The following is a 20379-nucleotide window of genomic DNA, read 5'->3' as shown; positions in this document are numbered from 1 at the left end:
TGGATGGTATGGAGATTGGATGTGGATTATTTACAGGACTTTGTCAGTTACCTAAATGAGAACAAATGGGGCATACACTTTATAGTAAACTATGATATGGATCAGATCACTTTTTTGGATGTTTTTGGCAACCAGGTGTCCTGATAATACCTTAATTTCTGATGTTTTCCCTAAGTACCCTGAATACAATTCCCTTCTCCATGCCACCAGCTATCACCCTCCACATATCTGCAAAAACATTCCCAAGTCTCAGTTTTTGAAAGTTAAACGTATATGCTCGGACAATAGTACTTATCAGCATTTCAGAGATGACCTTACAATCAGATTCAGAAACACCGGGTACAAGGCGGGATACGTCCTTCTGACCAAGAACAGGGTTGACATTATTGATAGGAAAAGCCTTCTTCAATATAAAAATAAGGTTGTTGATGGGGAACTGACTATACATTTTGTTACCACATTCGGTAGGAATACTGGAGCACTGATGGACAGTGTCCAGCGTCGTTGGAGCATCCTGTTGGCAGACAACAAACTCTCTGAATTGTTGGAGAATAGATGCCATTTTCCTTTAGGAAGGGTAGGAATTTGGCTTCCTATTTCAATTATTATAAACATGTGTCTGGTTACAAAAAAGATTCTTTGCAAACTACACTTTTGGAGGATCCAGTCGTAGGTTGCTTTCCTTGTGGTCATTGCATATACTGTCCAAGTGCTTTAGTAGTAAAAACACTAGCCAGCTTTATAACATTTCTTTTTTGCCAATTGCCAAACAGATTGGGTGATTTTCTTAGTCACCTGTAATTCTTCAGCCTTCTACATTGGGCAAACATCACGTCTGGTCAAATTCAGGATTTCTAAGCACTTTTGTGATATAAAACACCAAAAAATTACTAATGCCCTTTATAAACACACTATAGTACATAAAAATGCTTTCTTTAATTTTATAATTATTGATAGAATTTTGGGTATTAGATCCAATAAAAAAGGTTGGCATGAAATGTTGTATAAGAAAGAGAAAAAATGGATTATTAAGCTGGGGGGGTTTGTTTGCTCCTGGACTTAATGAGCACCTTTAATCAGTCACATGATTATGCGTTTTTTATTGACTATATAAGGAGTTGGTTCATTTCTGTTTCATACACTGATGAAGGCTAAGTGATTTACTAAGCCGAAACCGGTCTGTTTTTCTCCTTATTGCTATGTGTTTCTAGTAATTAATATTAAACATTGGTAATTGCCACAGTTTGCTGATCTCATTTTTTGCTTTGGAATGCATTTGTTTTGAGACCTTGCAGCTGCCGTATATGCAGAGATTCTGTTTATACTAGAATTTGTTATACAATATGACACTTTATAGAGCTATTTTTGCATACTAAAATCTTTTTAAAGATATATACTATCTTCACCAAAATAAAAAAACTGATACTTGATTATATATAAATTTGTATTTGTAGATGTGATTATTTAAAGAAAACATAAGCACTTTGCATGAAAGGTAAGATAATAATTTATGGTTTACTGACATAACTTGAAAACAGTAGATTTAGAAGTAAACATTGTATGTCTAAGTGCATTGCTGTTAATCCTTATTACTCATTCACACATAAGCACACTGCTATTTTTTTTCTATCAATCTCTATCATCAGAATTGATTAAGGTATGTCTTTTAAAATTTATTCCAGTTCCAAGCTATTCTTTTTAGTATCTGAAACACTCCTCTGTAAGACTGGACTCACAATTTATGGCCAGGATTATTGCTTTAGGTAACATACATATCTGTCACCTACCCTCCATCCTTAGATGGACCCTCGAAATCCCCCTGGTAGACTCATTTTATCAGGGAGGGGTTCTTTAACGGAACCACTGTCTCAATTTATAATCAAATATCTCAAACCACTACTAAAATGGGTACGCGCCCGGTTACAGGACACTACAGAATTTCTCCAAATCATCTCTGAAATGCAGCTTGAGCCAGGTTGGTTATTTTGCACCTTGGATGTTACAGCGTTATACACAAATATCCTGCTTTGGACTGGGATTGATGCTTTAGAATATTGGCTGTATAAATCTAAGTTATACCAATATATTTCTCATTTGTCTTGCTGAGCATGTACTTACAAAGAATGTTTTTTTCTATCATGACAAATGCTACCTCCAAATTCAAGGTACGGCTATGGGTGCTTCGTTTGCCCCAATCTATGCCAATTTATTTATGGCCTATATTGAGGAGCAAATAATTTATGATAGCTCACATAATCTGTTTCTGGAGGAGATTGACATTTGGAAAAGATATTTGGATGATTGCTGGATGGTATGGAGATTGGATGTGGATTATTTACAGGACTTTGTCAGTTACCTAAATGAGAACAAATGGGGTATACACTTTACAGTAAACTATGATATGGATCAGGTCACTTTTTTGGATGTTTTTGGCAACCAGGTGTCCTGATAATACCTTAATTTCTGATGTTTTCCGTAAGTACCCCGAATACAATTCCCTTCTCCATGCCACCAGCTATCACCCTCCACATATCTGCAAAAACATTCCCAAGTCTCAATTTTTGAAAGTTAAATGTATATGCTCGGACAATAGTACTTATCAGCATTTCAGAGATGACCTTACAATCAGATTCAGAAACAGAGGGTACAAGGCGGGATGCGTCCTTCCGGCCAAGAACAGGGTTGCCATTATTGATAGGAAAATCCTTCTTCAATATAAAAATAAGGTTGTTGATGGGGAATTGACTATACGTTTTGTTACCACATTCGGTAGGAATACTGGAGCACTGATGGACAGTGTCCAGCGTCATTGGAGCATCCTGTTGGCAGACAACAAACTCTCTGAATTGTTGGAGAATAGATGCCATTTTCCTTTAGGAAGGGTAGGAATTTGGCTTCCTATTTCAATTATTATAAACATGGGTCTGGTTACAAAAAAGATTATTTGCAAGCTACACTTTTGGAGGATCCAGTCGTAGGTTGTTTTCCTTGTGGTCATTGCATATACTGTCCAAGTGCTTTAGTAGTAAAAACACTAGCCAGCTTTATAACATTTCTTTTTTGCCAATTGCCAAACAGATTGGGTGATTTTCTTAGTCACCTGTAATTGTTCAGCCTTCTACATTGGGCAAACATCACGTCCGGTCAAATTCAGGATTTCTAAGCACTTTTGTGATATAAAACACCAAAAAATTACTAATGCCCTTTATAAACACACTATAGTACATAAAAATGCTTTCTTTAATTTTATAATTATTGACAGAATTTTGGGTATTAGATACAATAAAACAGGTTGGCATGAAATGTTGAATAAAAAAGAGAAAAAATGGATTATTAAGCTGGGGGGTTTGTTTGCTCCTGGACTTAATGAGCACCTTTAATCAGTCACATGATTATGCGTTTTTTATTGACTATATAAGGAGTTGGTTCATTTCTGTTTCATACACTGATGAAGGCTAAGTGATTTACTAAGCCGAAACCAGTCTGTTTTTCTCCTTATGACTATGTGTTTCTAGTAATTAATATTAAACATTGGTAATTGCCACAGTTTGCTGATCTCATTTTTTGCATTGGAATGCATTTGTTTTGAGACCTTGCAGCTGCCGTACATGCAGAGATTCTGTTCATACTAGGATTTGTTATATGATATGACACTTTATAGAGCTATTTTTGCATACTAAAATCTTTTTAAAGATATATACTATCTTCACCAAAATAAAAAAAACTGATACTTGATTATATATAAATTTGTATTTGTAGATGTGATTATTTAAAGAAAACATAAGCACTTTGCATGAAAGGTAAGATAATAATTTATGGTTTACTGACATAACTTGAAAACAGTAGATTTAGAAGTAAACATTGTATGTCTAAGTGCATTGCTGTTAATCCTTATTACCCATTCACACATAAGCACACTGCTATTTTTTTTCTATCAATCTCAGGATGGATTAAGCTATATCTTTTAAAATGCATTCCAGTTCCAAGCTATTCTTTTTAATATCTTGTATATTTTCAGGCTATGAAACACTCCTCTGTAAGACTGGACTCACAATTTATGGCCAGGATTATTGTTTCAGGCAACGTACATGTCTGTCACCTACCCTCCATCCTTAGCTCTCAAGTGGACCCCTTTTCCCACTACAATCTATATCCAAGCAGCTTTCCTCTGGCAACTTGGACTCACATCTAAGATGAGAGTTTGTTTTTATGTCCAATATGTTTATCATCTGGAAGTATGTCCTACTAACCCATGGTTTCTTATAACACCAGCTGTTTAGCTCTTTTGCCTTTCAGGTGATTACAGTTTATCTTGCAACTGCCTATTGGTTTCCTTGCACCCTCCTCAAGTCTGTGGACCTTGCTTCGTCTTATATTAAGGAACTGACTTTTTTGATCAGCCACAATCCTGGCCTGAGATAGTCATCCCAAACCCATCTTTGGTTCTGTTAGTGACTGGAATCCTCTTTTATGTAATTTAAGTCTACAAACCAATACCTTGTCACCTTTAAACTACCATTACTAACTGGGACACCTCTCTTCTTCTCTTATTTCCAGTGTACCAATCCCATGTGAATTTTTAATTTATATTAGCATCTGAGCCCATCTCTAGTTCCGTTGCTTTTGAAAAAAAAATATTTTGATCGCTCTAGAATTCTTACATTATTCAGCTACACCATCAGTTCTTTGATGCAAACTAATATTATGATCAAAAGGGCATTGAAAAGCTTAGCCATAACACTTATTTGTTTTGAGAGTATATTAGCTATTCCTAGTAAGAACATTATTTCCACATACCCCAGGTATGAAATTATGGTCACCAATTCAATTGTCTATTTTTGAAAGTAGCAAAGGTGTTATTTTGTTTGTCTTGTGATGGGCAACTAATCCAAACTGATTGCAGTGAGTTATGATTTTCTAAAAACAAACAGGTGTTAATATTACAGTGGCATTTGACGTCTTTAGAATTGGGAGTAAAAATAAAGGTGTTTCTACCTGCAGTGCTGTTTATGGGTCAGTGCTGTATACTTTTATTACAGACACAACTTCAGCAGCTCATAGGGGGTGCTAACAACCCTTTAAGCTTTGTTAAGAATGGGTAGTATCACTTAAACAAGATACTAGTCACCAATTGTTTGATTGTAATCATGGCACTCCATGCACTAAAAATCTATAGTTTGCACGGTTGGCCATGGGATGGACTTTATTTGTAATGATAACATTATGGCCATTCATCATGTTTCAGAGACATAATCTTTGGAGAGACTTAAATTGAAGAGGTTTAACAGGCTTTGGCTAAGTGGTGCTTGACACTTACTAACTGACAGCTGGGCATATTATCAGGTTGCATGGAGCTAATGTTTTTGGTTTTGTTTAGTGCAGATTCAACTTGGTCCATGTACTGGAAGCTTCATAGTGTGGGCAACATCTGTCTACATTAAGGGTATGAAATTGGCATGCAATTTGTCTTTCAAAATATTAAACATAACTTCTGGATCTGACTGAGAAAGTTTGGTACAGTAAAGGATATCATTTCTACGTGTTCTAATGTAACTGAAGAAGGCGATGTGGATATCTTTAGAGTTAGTAGTAACCCTAATACCTCATTGTGTATTCATTGATATTGTGCTTGAGTATAATGTTTATCAGTTTTAAGTTCCTTTTATATTGTGAAAGTGGGCATGTGTCACAGATAGCGTGAAGTTTGTTCTTTTTGATGGCAAACTTGTCTCTGTCGCTGTGAGAATTCAATCATACTGCCTTTTTCTGAATTTATCTTTATCCTTATAGCAGATGATGACATACTCCTTGGTGCATCAATCTATAAGGGAATAGAATTCAGAGGAATATACAATATTGTGTACTTTTATATTTGAAAAATTGCACCAGTTGTAGTTGTCACGAAGTTTTAGAAATACAACATTTGTTTTGGAGTAATTGTGAATGCATAGGCTTCGTGGATTTTGCAATGTGTTTTAATGAAGGTAGTTATTGCTAGGAGATGAGATTTTGCTAAGGATGTAGTGACATTGGATACAGTATTGAAGGGGAGAAGTTGGTAAAGACAAGGTGAAGAAGATTATCACCCCTTGTTTGGATGGGGAATAATATGATGGCGTTAATAAAACTGAGGGATTTTTGATCAGCTGACAAATTGGTATGCCAGTTTATAATGATGCAATTAAAGTCTTCCATAATATGTATATTTGGTTTGACAAAAAGCTGCTAATGTGATCTAGATAATCAGCAGAGGGGAAAAAGAAGGAGACCTTTACTTGGGAATTATATGATCAGCATTTTTTAACCATCTCAGTATATATTATTAGGGTGTTATGCTACAGTCTACTGACATTAAATGTAATGAAAAAAGCCTCCAAATTGATAGAGTCCTTACATTTCTAGTGTATGGAATCACGGTGGTTCAAAAGTAAAGAATTGTCAATAAACATGAAGCAGATTCTCAGGGGAGGCTTGTGGCACTCGCTGTGTTGCAGGCCTCAATTTTAAAAAAAGTATAAAAAAAGCAAAGAAACTGCACTATTTTTTATTTATTTTGATTTTTTTCTGCTTGAATAAAATTTAGTTTTACCATTACCATTACCAGGCCTCCTGGAAAAAAAAAAAGAAATGAGCTTACTCCACTAATTGGTCTATATTTAAAAATAGCTCTGCAATATGTCGACTCCAAACTAGGGATAAGGTGATCACAGGTCTACATTAGATAATCGAACTTTCAAAAGTTCGAGTGTCATATAGTCGACACCATATTGTCGAATTTTTGAAAGTTCGAAAGTTTTAATGGAGATCTCCATACTGCATGGAATGGGAAGAGTTCCCTTTTTTGTATTGTAGTATGTTCTTGGAGTTGGTATATTTAAAGAAAGTGGGGTGCTGGGAGAGCAGCCCCCATGTGGGGGGTGCAGTGGACCTTGCCCCCCTTCTTTAAATGTTCAGATAGGTTATTTTTGTAGTTTATTTTTTTTTATTAGATGTTCAAACTTTTAAAGTTTGATCATATGGTGTCGACCATATGACAGTAGAACATTTGAAAGTTCGATTATCTAATATAGACCCGGTGAACACACCTTATTATAGGTCTTCCTATCTACTGCAGTCTAAAGAAACATCGCAAAAAAGTGTCTCATTGGGCTGCTGTATGAAACAGAAAAGAGACATTTCTCTTGGTGACTGGCTGAGACTGAAGAAGCCTGAGACTGAAAGTGGAAGAAGCAATGAAGTAATGGAGTATTGCATAAATACTTGCATTGGAGCAGTTTTTTTTTCATTATTACATCTTTATTTATTTATTTATTTATTTTTAATGAGTAGCCAGGTATCTAGTATTATATTTGAAAGTGTTTTAAGAGTGTGTGTATGTGTGTGTGTGTGTGTGTGTGTGTGTGTGTGTGTGTGTGTGAATGCGATATATGGATGTGTGGGAAACAGATGCCCTCAACTGTCCCTGATTTCACAGAATGTCTTAGGTGTTGCCTCATATTTTGGTCTGTTCCTTGTAACATTTGTGTTTGTTTTTTTCTAGCAGATCACTGAGCACTGTAGTCTCTAAATAATGACAGACATCTGAGGGTTAGACTTAGCATCTTTCATAACAAGCATGCTAATGCAAGTTTATTTTCTTCCAACTTTATAAATATATGAAGGCTATATCTGTCTCTGATTTTGTCTCTTTGTCCTCCATTACTTTTCAGCTTTCTTCTTGATTTTTAATCTAAGAGATTGAGAGGTAAATGTGGAGGGAGATGCAGTTGGTTGCATAATGTTCTCTCAGCAGTGAGATGAGAAAATATAGTCCTGTGTGACAATTTATGTAATTACTCATTCATTTCTTCTTCTTCTTCTTCTTCTTTCAGCTTTTTCCCGGTTAGGGGTCGCCACAGCGGATCACCTGGCCACTCATGATTGGCAGTGAAGTTTTATGGTGTCAAGTTTCCAGCCCGGCATCCAACCTTTCACAGAAGGCAAACACATGCACACACTCACACCTAGGGCCAATTTAGAGTGTCCAATTTACCTACAGCATGTCTTTGGGATGTGGGAGGAAACCAGAGCACCCAGAGGAAACCCACACGACCACAGGGAGGACATGCAGACTCTGCACAGAAGGCACCCCAACATCGAACTGGAGAACCTCTTGCTGTGAGGTGGCAATGCTAACCGCTGCACCACTGTGGCCACCCTTAATTGCTCATTCATTTGAACACAATAATTCTTCAGAAGTGTGGATTCACAGTCATACAAGCAGGTCTTGTTACTTTATGGTCATATGTGTGTTTGTGGTTGTGTGTGTATGTGCAATACATGTAAGTATATGTGAGGAGCATAGATGTTCTGAACAATGCCTGGTTTTGCAAACTATGATTTTGCGTCATAACTTGGTATGTTCTTCATATTGTTTGTGATTTTTATGGCAAATCAGTGAAGATGGCAAACATTAAATAATAACAGACCTTTAGCTTTCAGACAATAGCTTCAGAAAATGCATGCTAATCCAAAGTCTTTTATTCTACCAATTTCTAAATATATAAATGGCATATGCATTTCTGGTTTTGGTTTTATGACCCTTATTATTTTTTAGTTTCCTGCTTGATTTTTGAGCAAAGAGGCTGTTGCAAGATCAGCGGCAGGGGGGGGGGGGTTGTAGTGGGCTACACACTGTACTCTGACAGTAGTGACCTTAAAAGGTACTTTCCTGTGTGGCATGTATTTATGTGTTCAATCATTTGACTGCAATCAAACCTCTGAGGTATATAGCCACAGTTATTGATGTTGACATCTGTGTGTGCGTGCGTGTGTGTGTGCATGCATGTGTGTGTGTGTGTGTGTGTGTGTGTGTGTGTGTGTGTGTGTGTGTGTGTGTGTGTGTGTGTGTGTGCCTGTGTGATGTGCAGGGAGTTTGCATTTTCTGACAGCAGCAAACTGAAATGCATGTGGCATTTGGTGAATATTTAAATATTTATTTATTCACATGATCTCAATAAGACTTCTGAAGTGTACATAGACATTGAATTAGCTATAAATGGTGAGACAAAGTGAGTGTGTGTGTGTGTGTGTGTGTGTGTGTGTGTGTGTGTGTGTGTGTGTGTGCGTGTGTGTGCGTGTGTGTATGTGTGCTTGTATGTGTGTGTGTGAAGGCAAGTTAAAATAAATGATCATGGTCACTTGTTATTTTTATTTTACAATAATCTTGAATCTGAAGTTGCACAGTCAACATATTTGGCTTTAATTTCTGGGTACTGGGGCTGTTGTTTAATATAAGTTACTAATGTTTATTTATTTATTTTTATTTTTATTTTTATTTTACATTTGTTGACCAGGATAGTCCGACTGGATACATGTCCATTTTCAGCATAGGCCCGGGGAGAAAAGCTTCAAGGGTGGTTACATATGCAATCATCACAATATACAGATAAAACAAGAGTCATAATAACATTGCACAAATTAAACACACGTTATAGTTACAGTTAAATTTATACAGTCTAACAAACTTCTAATCTGGGCTAACAAATAAAAAGATATTTGAGTTCCATTTACAGACATACTATTAGTACACTGGTATGAATAAAGATTTAGTCGGGCTTGGAGCAGGGACATATCCAGTGAGACTTGAAATACTCCTTGAGAGATTTTTTGAATTGAGATAGGGTGGTATCTAGAGTAATGTTAGCAGGAAGTGAGTTCCAAATTTTGCCAGCAGAGTTGGCGAACAGGGAGTCACAGCTGAGTTGTTGGATTTGATGATTTGCACTACCAGTCTATTAGATGACCGGCGAGATCTGGAGTTGGAGTGGAGATGGATGATGTTTTTCAGTGCAGGTGTATTTAATGGTTGAGTAAGTGCTTTGTGAGCCACAATAAGTTGATTATACTGAATCTGCCTGGGTAGCTCTAGCCATCTGAGATAATTTAGGTTTTTACAATGATGCATTCTATAGAGTAGATCAGTGGCAAATCTAGCTGTTATTATAGCAGCATGAGAGTTTGTTAAGAGCAGTTTTATTTAGGTTGACCAGTAAAGGGGAAGCATAGTAGAGTGTAGGGAGTAGATGGAAGTGGGCAATGGAATTACTAGCATGTGGGGTAAGGAATGGCTTTATCCTATATAGCAAGCCCAGTTTTCTGTTAATGGTGTTGATTGTTTTGTTGACATGCACATCAAACTTAAGACTGTTATCTACAATAACTCCTAGGAGTTTTGTATGGGCATCTGGAGAGATTATGGTAACATTATTAGACTTAATGGAGAGAGATAGTGCATTGGATCTTTGGGTGGGGGAGAAAAGTAGGAGCTTTGTTTTGTTAGGATTTAGAGTCAGACAGTGAGCGGCAAGCCAGTTCTCTACTAGGTTAAAAGTATTCTGAGTTATTGTTAGCAGGTCTGTTTGCGAGGTGCAAGTGCAGATCAATGTTGAGTCTTCTGCAATTGGATGTGGTTGGCTTCAGGGATGACAGTGTGGAGGTCATTAATAAAAATGGAAAACAGAAGATAGACCCCTGTGGAACACCTAGGGTGTTGGGAAGGAGGTTTGAAAGTTTGTTCTGCCATAAGACGGATTGTTGTCTATTGTGCAGGTAGGATTCAAACCATCGGAGAGAGTGATTGCCTAGGGACATTGTTGCCAGGGTGTTGATGAGAAGATGGTGGTTAACCATATCAAAAGCCTTGGACAGGTCCAAGAAAGAGCTGTGGATAACTTGTTCCTGTTCCTGTTATAGTTTATTGCATTAGAGAAGGTGAGGAGAGCTGTGGTGGTACTATGATTTGGCCTGAAGCCATGCTGGGAGTTAGCCAATAGGTTGTTTTGGGTTAGAAAGTACAGAAGCTGTTTATGGATGCATTTTTCCATGATTTGTGCCAGAGGTGATAAGATGACTATGGGTCTATAATTAGATAATTCAGTAGAGTTACCACCTTTATGGAGGGGTATGACACAAGATACTTTCCAGAGAGAGGGGACTGAGGCTTCTGATATGGACTGGTTAATTAGAATGGAAATGGGGTATGCTATGATAGCAGCAGCTTTTTGCAAATATTCAGCTGGTAGAAGATCCACAGTTAGGGTAGTAGTGTTTCATTTTTTGAATAGTGAATAAATGAAAGATGTAGAGACTGGTTGGAAGCTAAAGGAGGGCTGGAAGCTGGAAGTGTTATCCACTGGGTTAGAGGAGTTAAGAGGTAATTGGCTAGCAAGGGCTTGGATAGTTTCAGTAAAGAAATTATTAAAGGTGTTAGCAACATCTGCTGGTAGTTTATCAGTAGAGGCTGAGAGAGGTGGAGTGGTGGTTTGACCTGTGTTCAGTAATTTATTTATCCCTGTCCAGAATTTTTGGGGGTTATTTTGGTTTCCTTGTTGGAGTTGGAGGTAGTAGTTTTTTATCTAATAGAATGGATCGTTTTGACTCATTTCTTAGTTGTCTAAATTTGGTTTGATTTAGAGGGTCTACTAATCCTGATGTAATTTGGTCAAAATAAGCACTCATTATTCTGACTTTCCAGTACTAGTGAGCATGTATGTGAAACCAGCTGGAATACTCTTCCGTAGCTATTTTAGCACACTCAGATGTTCACACTCAATAAAGTTACTGCAATTGATAGGTTAGGAGGTTGTCTTAATGAAAATGACTATGTCAGTGGGGAGGGATTGCAGTGTATCTAAAAGAAACAAGTTGACCATAATGTTTTTCACTTTCCATCATAAATGGCAGCATTGTACCAACACTTGACTATCTCTGCTTGTCTAAGCATGATGTGTTTGACAGCATTTCTATCTCACTTGGGCTTGGTTATGTGGTTAAGTTCTTGGCTATGATTTCTGTGTTGAGTCTGGATGCAATGTTTTTCTGTCTCTGTGGATTTCATTCATATGTTCTGGTTTCCTCCCTCGGACACCCAGGGTTTAAAATGTATGTCTCCAGCACCATTTTTGCTTTTACCTCCAACCCATTCTAACATCCTAGAGGTTGAAAGAAGATAACTACCTTTTTAGAGTGGCTAGGAAGGCAGACACTTTTCCAATATAGGATTCATATATCTTTGAAAGCAATAGTCAGCTCAGTCTATGGGGAACTACCATTTTGTTAGCTTTGAAAATTAGGCTTTAGATAACATATTTTTTTTCTTGAAAGAAAATAGAAGACAATCTAATTACATATTTTTGTTCAGGCTATTACTGAATCAATGACAAGAAAAGCTTTAACATGCAAGTCAAAGCATATTACAGAAAGTTTTGGCCAGTTAGGCTGTTAAAAAGAATGAGGAAAAGGTGAAAAGAAAGAGAAAGTGTGAAAAAAAAGAAAAAGTAATATATATGGATGGAGTGAGCACAGTATTGGGGAACAGGAGACGAACACTGGGGAAGCTGACGGGAACAGTGTGCAATGAGGGAGCATGCAGTCCTTTGTTTATGGATGCATTTCACCTAAAGGCTGGCCTTACAGATTGCATTTAGACATCTGAGGTGTATATAGTCCATAAAGTGGATATTATGGCAGTCTGTGGATGAAAGTTACTGACACCATCTCTTGATTAATCCCAGGTGATGGTCATTGACTTATTACAATAGAGCCCATGACATTCCAATTAGTCCCAGTCATTCATTTGTTTCTTACAGCCTTGACCCCTTGCTTTGAAGTCATCATCCACCATGCCAGATGCTATATTTTCTCAAAACTAGCAAGGAAAGAGGCATCAGTAAGCTGTGAGTCCACAATGATAGGAGTAGTACTTATTTTATTTGAATAATTAAGCAAGGGTTAAGAAAGAATGAGAAACAGTAGTAATTCACCTATTGGCTAAAACCCAGTTACTACTAGTGCTGCTCTCACTGTAATTGTCTGGTGCTATCAATGTCTCTCTACTCCTTCTATCACCAGGAGCAAATAGCATTAATCCCAATTTGTTTTTTGAGAAGCGAGTTAAAGACTTTCCATTGATCAGTAGTTTAATCCCAGATGTAGTAGAAGTCTGTAAGCTTGTTATAGCCTTCTTTTGGTAGATGGACTGATTGCACATTGAGAAGGTTGGCACAATACAGCATCAAGCTGTGCACTTGTCTGAAATTTAAACTGAAGAGGTTCATACTGAAACAGTAGCCAGACCAGTCATGGCCACACACACACACACACACACACACACACACACACACACACACACACACACACACACACACACACACACACACACACACACACTCCCTGATCACACACAGCTAGGAATCAATGCTTCCTACTCCTTTTAATACCATGAACAGTATATCAAAAGTATTTCCAAGCTGGCTTCTCAAAAATAGTTAGAATTTTCTCCACCATTCAGTAATATTTAATAATCAATGTCCCTCTACACATTCTCTCAATAGCAACAAAGCTATCCACTAATCCCAAGCTGGATCCTGGGAAGCAGATCACAGGTTTCTGTTGATCAGTAGTTTAATCCTACATGTAGTAGGGGTCTGTAGGCTTATTATACCTTTCTTCTAATAGAGTGGGTAGCACTTTCAGAAGCTTAGCACAATAAAGCATTGAGCAATACAATTGTCTAAAATTTAAACACAAGAGATTCCTAGTGAAACAGTAGTCAAATAATTCTGCCCCCCCACGCACGCACACATACATACATGCACACACACTACCCAATCAAAGACAACTAAAAAATAATGTCCCTGTACTCCTTCTCTCAACAGTAACAAAACTGTAGTAATAATCCCAAGATGGTTCCTAAGAAGCAGTTCAAAGGCTCTCCAACAATCCATAGTCTCATCTCAAATGTTGCATATGTTGGCCAATGGGCTGTGAAGTTGGCACCACCTGGGTGGAAAGATATAAAAGGGAAGGCAACAGAAGTTTTTATCACTCTAAGGGGTGGGCCTTCCTAATTTGATCTTGTATTGCACAACAGTATGAGCAGATGAGACAAGACTGGGTGGAGCTTTTAAATTCAAATTTACAGAATGATTGTGCAGCTCAAAAACACCTAAGTTTAAAGAACTACAGGAATAGACTGGACCAAGTAGGTCAAAAATCATAATGAAGCAGCTTTACTTGGCAGCTCAGCCAGATTAAACTTTGTCCTGCATTTGTCTATCCAGTGTGCTCCTATACACCTGCCCCCATAACTCTAGCTTTGTGGATCTGCTCCTGGCCAGTGAAGATAAAGGGAAAAGGTGCCAGCCTTGGCAGCTCTTTGCATAACCTCTCTCTGTTGACATCCTTTACTCATCATATCAAAATAACCACACTACTGTTTTTTTTGCATCAGTCTATATTCTCTGTAAACTGATGTTGGAATTCTTACAGTTATGTAAATTCATTATTAATTTTCTCTTTATTAATTATATACATGATAAATCTCAGTCAATATTATCAACATTTATTATTTTATTACAGAGTATCTGAAGCAATAAATCACCTATTCATTATTTAGATTTATTAAATTGTGCCTTTCATAATGTGACAATGCTACATTTTTTAGCATTTCATTTCAGCCCATTTTCAGTACTCTGGGAATTTATAACCATAAGTTCCTGCTGGAGGGTTCTGTGTCAGTGGAGGATTTGACAATGACTCCCATTTTGCAGTCATCTGCATATTTGGTTAGCATTAGATCATGATCTTCCAAGTGTCCCTCCTTTCACCTACATTTTCCTTTTTATTTATCTGCCTGCCAATACTTCATCTATTTTTTATCATCTACTAGAATTAAAAATATCTTGCTCATATCACTGAGATGTATCATCCCAGTGAAATAATTTCACATCTTTAGCAAACAGCTCCTCATAGCTACTGACTGCCCCTCAGTGTCTGTCCTTTTCTAACCTTCCTGTTAAAGGATTCCAGAACTTTCCTAATCTTAGCATCTCCAACTAGTTCTACACACACAGACAGACAAGCACACACACAATTTTGTCAAAGGATCATAAGAGTTACAAGCAACTAAGCCAAGAGGCCATTTCAGCCTTGTCAATACCTACCCTTACATATTACCTCCATTTTCAAGAAAGATCAGCCATACCAGGGGTGAATTTATGAATATCCGTCCAGTTGCTCAGCTCCTTTTTAAAAGCAAATAGCACACCACACTGCTTAATTTGGAGTGGCAGTGTGTTCCAGACAAGGGGTAGGCCCTTGTTGATGAATCTATCCTTCTATCTTGTCCTGTTTATTTGCTGGAGTATATTTGATTGTTAGCCCTATTGTTAGTGAGACTGATTTTTGAAAGTACTAGAGTTCTTGAACAACTGGATACCTTTTTGATCTATAAGCAAGGCAAAGATCACCCACAAGGAGTATATTGAATAGAGAGATATAGCCTCAAGGCTCTTATGGTTGCCCAGGTTTCTAAAGCGCTTAATCATTTTCATTTTTTATTTATTTTTGTTGACTGGGATAGTCTGACTGCTCCAGATGTGGGGCAATATGCTGCAAGTCCCCATTGCACACCTGCCCCTAAAATGCCACTAAAGAGACTGGTAGTTAAAGAGGAGATATGGGGTAGGTTCCATAAAGTAAAAACCTCCTGGACATCCTTAAGTTTTATAACTGGTCACAGAACAGAGACAGGTAAGACTCATGAAGTAAAAGAAGTTACAGACCCAGTGATGGATGGGGGCACAAGTATAGAAAGGTTGTAGGATGAAGCAAGGTGAGTGAAAAAGAGCTCCAAAAATAAATGAAAGAAAGAATGAAAGAAAGGAAAAACTGCTTTTCTAAGGTTTTATGATCAAGCTTGCATTGATTATCCTGGATTTGACAAAGGAAAAAGGATGCTTGGGTGGTCGTCTGGAGCTTTGTAAGACTTATTGCAGGGCAGTAGAGAGAAGAGTGCTTAGGATTGCCTGTCTCTCCCCCCTTGGCTGACCTGGCATGACTCACATTTCAAACTCTACATTTACCCACACTAGCGTACTGTACCTCCTGCAAAACGGTGTCTATGGGATTGCAATTGTCCACCACAGTCTCTAACAAAAACTTTTTCTCTCCCAATTAACAGTTCAAACTCTACATTTACCCACACTAGCATACTGCAGCTCCTGCAAAATGGTGTCTACAGGATTGCAACTGGCCACCACAGTCTATAACAACAACATTTTCTCTCTCAACAATTAAACAGTTCAGACTCTACATTTACCCACACTAGCATAATGCAGCTCCTGCAAAACGGTGTCTACATGATTGCAATTTGGCACCACAGTCTCTAACAACCACTTTTTCTCTCCCAACAATTAAACAGTGTAGGTTACAAACATAAAAAAACATTTGTTAAGCTCTCTTTTACTGCGCTGTGTAACAAAGCGAGTCATCATTTTGGTCAGTCAAAGGGCTCTTTCTGCTCTATTTTTTTGCCTCTTTTCCCCTGTAACTAAAGGAAACTGATTCATACATTTGTCTCTCTGACCCTAATTATTACAGCTATACCTTGTACCTTTATGGCTTTATAACTTTCTGACATAGATTAAGTTTTACTTATTTGTCTGACATTTGAACAAGTAACCCTGCTAAAAACCTTAAAATTGTATACTGTTGGTCTGTCTTTTCTGCTAAAAGTAAATAAAATTAAAGTGCTGAGTGCAGGTTATAGGCCCTTACATTCAACTTACTTGTGGTATGGTTTTGCCTGGTCCACTCCCCCTCGCTTTTCTTGAGCTCGCTTTGCTCCCCTCTCACCCCCCAAGTATCCTCAAATGCATACTTTCATCTTGTTGTCTGGTCACTCCCACAGCCCCCTCCCACCACCATAGGTTGTGCTTTCACCCTTTCACTCTTCCTAACTTGTCATCAGTCTTCTCCTTTTCCCTGCCCACCTTGGGCTGCCTGCTCTGTGGCTTGCCTCTCTCACACTTAACTCTTTCACTCCCTAGCATACCTACTATCTCCTCACATACTCACTATTTCCACCACTCAATACTGTTCCTTCCCTCACACTGCTTATCTCTACCCTTCCCTAATATATTTCTTTATATTTTTCCCTATAACTCTTTCCCTCCTTTTTCATTTACACAATACTATCCTTACTGCTATTTCTCCCACTTCTAATCTCACTAGCCCTAAGCACGTCCTACCACACTGATCTCCATACCTTCCCCTCTCCCTCCACCTTTCCCTTTCCCAGACCTCTTCCAACATATAACCAACCTCCACTGACTATTGCCCCCTCTCTTTTCTGTCTGTCCCCCTTTCAATGTCTTAAATTTAAACTCATGGCCTACCCCGCTCTTACTCCTAAGCCCATACTCAAGTACCCCATTCCCCTTACTGACCACCTCACCTTTTCATCTTGTCTTTGCTCTTCTGGTTTCTGGTGACATCCATCCTAATCCTGGTCCCTCCACTCTCTCCACTACCCCTCCACCTTCATCTGCTGTCCCCTTCAAAACATCTTCAAATATCTCAACCCTCAAACATCTCCCTATCTCTGCAATGAACATCCAAAGCCTAAATGTCTGAACTTCATGCATAGTTGGCGCAACACAAACCTCACATCCTGGCTTTATTGGAACCCTGGCTAAAACCACATATCAATTCCTCTGAATTTCTGCCACCTATATACAATATATATAGGTCTGACAGGACACCCAAAAAAGGTGTTGGGGTGGCTATCTTGTACTCTGTCTCACTAACGGTAACACCTATAGACATTACTCTGCCTAGTTTCCCCACTAAAAAAACTTCAAATAAATCCAAAACCATAAACAATACAAAAAAGCTGAATAAAGGTTATACCAAAACACAGTCCACACTGGAGTCACAATGATGGTTTCCAAAGATTTATTGGTGCTTCCTGGTACCTCTGCTGTGAGCCTTCGAAGGGAAATCCTGCCTACTTTCTCCCCTGCTTAACTCCTCCTAGACTGCCACATGAATAACTATAGGAAGTTTGCTATTGGTTCTATCTACATCCCTCCATGTAAGAACATTCCTATCCTTGAACATGTACTCTCCTGGATAAACACCTCCATCCCCTATGAAACCATAATTCTCGGAGATGTTAATATAGATTGTAACTCCCTTATTGGTCACTCACCCCAACATTTCATAAACCTGAATGGATTCTCACAACTGATCACTATCCCTACCTACTACAGTAAAAATGCTACTGGTTCCACAATTGACTGGATCTTGACCAACTCTCCAAACAACTATTGTAACCCTTCTACCTTCCCTGACTCTATTAGTGACCATTCTCCCATCTCTATCTTAGACACTCTCCTCATCTCTCTAAGCACCATCTCTACAGAGATTGTAGGAAACTTACTAACTTTTCCCCTGAAAACTTTAACTATAGACTCTTTGCCATCAGCTGGTCTTTCCTAAAAACTCTCCTGCTCAGTGATGCTGTTACTAAATTCAACCACATTTCCCTTGATTTCCTAAACTCTCTTGCCCAACTTGCAAAATCAGAACCAAATCTAATTTCACACCCTGGCTCTCCAAAGCTACTCATGCTTTGATGCATGAAAGAGATGCTCTATGGAAAAAATGGCAAACCACTAAAACTTCCACCTTTCTCCAAGGTTATAAGCAACTCAGAAATCATGTTAAAAAAAAACATATTACTTTGGATAAATGCCAATATTTCACTAAATTTCAAAGCTCTCACCCAAATGACCCCAAAATATTTTGGATTACTATCAACTCCCTGCTACACTCTAGTTCTCCTACCATCCCTAACCCTTTCCCTTATCACTCTCCCTCTGAAACTGCAGACTTACTCAACAAACACTTCATAGACATCAGCTATAAACTCCTACCCTCTGGTAACTGTGCTCATCCCAACTCTTCTATGTGACCCTCACCTCCCCCTAAACCTCTCTGCTCCTCTGTCTCTCAGCCTTTTACCTTGCGACCTGTTTTTACTAAATACATCAAACCCCTGATTCTTAAAATAAAACTATGCTCTCCCTCCACTGATAAACTTCCCCCTCAATTTCTGAAAATTGCTGCTGACTCTATTGCATATCCTGTATCTATCTTAATCAACCACTCCATTCAGGAATCTACTGTACCAGAAATATGGAAACCCTTCTATACCACTCCTATGCACAAATGTGGCAACTCTGTTGAGCTTTTCCCCCTAAACACAGTACCTTGACTGCCTTACTATCCTTTACTCAAAAGGTTGCAGAAGCTAGGGACAACAACTTCCTCATCTCTTGTCTATTCCTTGATCTCTCTAAAGCCTTTGACACTGTGTCTCATCCAATCCTTCTTAAACTCTCAGACCTAAACCTCTCTCTGTGATTGTTGTATATTTTCACTTTATTTTTACTTATGTTTGCTGGGGCTTTTCCCCTCGGCTCTCCACTGAAAATGGGTTTGTTTGCAAACTCAGTTGGACTAACCTGGTTGACAAATGTGAAATAAAATAAAAACAAAATAACAACAAATAATGCACTATGGTAGCTTGTTTGATAGTTCAGTTGGCCGTGCTTATAAATATACTGAATAGAAAGGGAACAAGTATTGAGCTTTAAGGACAACTACAGGAACTGGAAAGAAAGTTGAGAAGGTGTGTTGCCATTTTACATCCTGTTGTCTGTTGCTCAAGTAGCTATTGAACCAGAATAGAATAGATTAGGAGAGGCCTAGGGTGGAGAGTTTATTTAGAAGTTTAGGATGAGAGACAGGGTACGTCATAGAAAATATAGGGGACTAAGTGACCTGCTTTTCTGTGATGATTGACTGTGATGGTGAAATGGAGAAGGGCAGCTGGCAGTTGTGGTGCTGTGACTTGGATGAAAGCCATGGTAGGTCTGCAAGAGGAGGCTATTGGCAGTGAGATGCTTGAGGAACTATATATATCTATATATATATATATATATATATATATATATATATATATATATATATACATATATGAATACATTTTGCTAGAATATGCAATAAGGGAGACAGCACTGTGATAGGTCTGTAGTTAGATAATTCTGTTAAAAGTCCATGTTTGTGAAGGGATATGATATAAGATGTTTTCCAGAGTTTTGGGAAACAGCAATATTGCTGGTAATAAGTATGAATGCTGGGTAGGCCAAGGATCGGCTGACATTTTGATGTGTTCACTTAGAATGTTATCTGTATCTGAACCTGTGGATTTTAGATTTTGCAGATGTTTCTGATTGTTGAGGTAGGCACAGGTTTAAAGGAGAAGGATGTTATAAGGCCATTTAGATGAGTGGATAGTGGGGGAGTAAAACAGGGATTACATTTGGCTAGAGATAAAACTGTTAGCATGAAATGGTTGCTGCACTGAATGTCAATGTCTTTAATGTTATTATCAGTTGACGATGTTGATGTTATTTTTAACCAGGTTAAAGAAGGGTTTTCAGTGATGCTCAGAAGAGGTTTGGGTTACTGGCATTTTTCCTAGAGTCT

Source organism: Protopterus annectens, chromosome 7.part0, assembly GCF_019279795.1.
Source record: "Protopterus annectens isolate FY-2018-M chromosome 7.part0, PAN1.0, whole genome shotgun sequence".
NCBI lineage: Eukaryota > Metazoa > Chordata > Ceratodontiformes > Protopteridae > Protopterus > Protopterus annectens.
The sequence above is the reverse complement of the archived record's forward strand: the minus strand, read 5'-3'. Positions refer to the sequence as shown.